Here is a 2,235-nt window from a genome sequence, read left to right as displayed (position 1 = left end):
ACGACGTGGTTTCTGAAAATTTTTAGTTTTTAGTTAGTTTTTCTTATTTTAGTTCAGTTTTACGTTTTTAGTTTAGCAAGTTGCAGGAGTTCATGACCAGAGGTTCAAACACACCCTTGGTGCCACCACTTGAAGATCCCGAGTCCGCAATTCACAAGAAAAAGACGCCCTTACAAGAATTGAAGTCAGCTTTTTCAAGGAAGTCGGGAAAGAAGACAGGAGAGTCAAGTTCATCCGCGAGGCACAAGAGCAATTTTGAGAACTTGGATCAAACACCCGTCCAAACCGAGTCCGAATACGATACCGAGCCGGAATTTGAAGAAAACACAAGCGAACCCGAGAACGAGCCAAGGAACGAGATGGCAGCAATTGAAGAGATGTCCATGGGAGCTTACAAGAAGCGAATCCGAGAAGATATGGGTCCCGATTTAGTCCAGCCCGTAATACCTGCCACTGCCACATTCGAGTTGAAGGGGCACATATTGACTGCACTGAAGGATATCCCATTTTTTGGGAAAGATCATGAGGATGCTTTTAAGCATCTAGATGAAGTCAACGACATTGCGGATTACTTCAATTTCCCAAATGTCAACAGAAACACGGTCTTGCTTAGGATGCTTCCCATCACTTTCAAAGGAGCTGCTAAGGAATGGTTAAAAGCACTTCCACCGGGTACAATTACCACTTGGGCTCAAATGCGTGAGCAATTCCTGGACTAGTTTTTCCCGCCATTCAACATATCCAAACTCAAGAAGGCACTAGCCAACTTTGAGCAACAGCCGGGGGAGTCATTATACGAAGCATGGGAGCGGTACAAGGGCTTGCTCAGAAATTGACCTCAGCATGATCTAAATGTGCAACAGGAGATGTCAATCTTCTATGATGGGGTCAACGTTATGACAAGACAACTCCTTGATTCTCAAGGACCTTTGACAAGGAAAAATCCAAGGGAGGTCAAGGAGCTGATTGAAGAATTCGCGAAGCACACTCGCGAATACCACAACCCTAGGCAAGATGGAATCAAATGCGGTGGAGGGGCCCAAACTGAAGAAATATCAGCAGTAATGGCCATGCTGAATAATTTGGATCGAAGGATAACACAAATGGACCGGTCAATACATGCCATAAGAGTGGGTTGCGAAAGATGTAGTGGTCCACACTTGACCAAGGACTGCAATGTAGATGAGTTTGGGAACAGAAAAGCTCAAGTGTGCCACTGTAGTGGGGATAAGTTTGATGAGGACTGGAGGAAACTGAAGAAGGAGTGGCTGCCGTATGAAGAGTATAAGAAGCAAAAAGAAGAGAAGTATAGGCAGACAGGTCGAGGCTTTTTATCAAAAGGAGCAGCCACCAGCTGAGAAGAAACCCGATCTAGAGACCATTTTGATGACGTTTATGGAAGCTTCGGAAAAGAGACACGATGCCACTGATTATGCTATTATGGAACAACAAACTTTAATAAAGAAACAACAAGCCTCCATCCATAACCTTGAAGTACAATTTGGTCAACTAGCCACTCTGGTTCATGAAAAATTGTCCCCGAAGAATCCCGAAATAAAGACCCAATCTCATGTAATGGCCATCGATACTGAAGAAGAAGCAATCTCTGAGTTCCTAGAGGCATTGGAAGAAGAACCACAGCAGCCCGATCCAAAACCCAAGAAGTCAAAGTTCGAAAGTGAAAGGTTTGCTGAAACAGCTTCGCCACGACGTGACACTCCTCTGGCCACGACGTGGTGCATGTCTAATCAAAAAGTCTTTGAACCCGTTCCAGTTTATCAACCACCGTTGCCATTTCCACCCCGAGCTGCACTTAGTCTACTGGAGAAGGAGCATATAGAGTTTGTCAAGCATATGAAGGGGATCCCGATTAATACTCCATTTGTTGAGTCCTTATCCAAAACTCCCGAGAATCAGAAATTACTGCAAGATTTGATAGACACTCGCAGGCAATTAAAGAAGCAGTCTAAGGTGGTTCTCAGTGAATAAACCTCAAAAGACGTGTTGGGAGAGACACCAGAAAAGATGGGGGATCCTGGACGCCTCACTCTTCCGTGTGAGTTTGGTAATAAAATGAAGGTTAATGCTTTAGCCGATTCTGGGGCTAGCATTAATTTGATGCCTTTTTCATTTTATCAAAAATTGGAAATTCAGAAGATGAAGGCTACAAAAATAAAGATTCACATGACGAACCGTTCAGTGACACAACCCCGGGGCATAGTGGAGGATATTTTG

The 2,235-nt window shown here is 44.2% G+C and overlaps 1 non-coding gene across 1 annotated transcript; it reads right to left on the bottom strand.

Moving 5' to 3' along the window:
* Positions 1–743: 743 nt before the first annotated feature.
* LOC111877876 (small nucleolar RNA R71) lies at positions 744–850 on the bottom strand. Its single transcript, XR_002845554.1, has one exon. It is a non-coding gene; the product is annotated as a small nucleolar RNA R71 (small nucleolar RNA).
* Between the last annotated feature and the right edge of the window lie 1,385 nt (positions 851–2,235).

This window comes from Lactuca sativa, chromosome 3 (assembly GCF_002870075.4).
Source record: "Lactuca sativa cultivar Salinas chromosome 3, Lsat_Salinas_v11, whole genome shotgun sequence".
NCBI lineage: Eukaryota > Viridiplantae > Streptophyta > Magnoliopsida > Asterales > Asteraceae > Lactuca > Lactuca sativa.
This window is presented reverse-complemented; position numbering and strand designations above follow the sequence as displayed.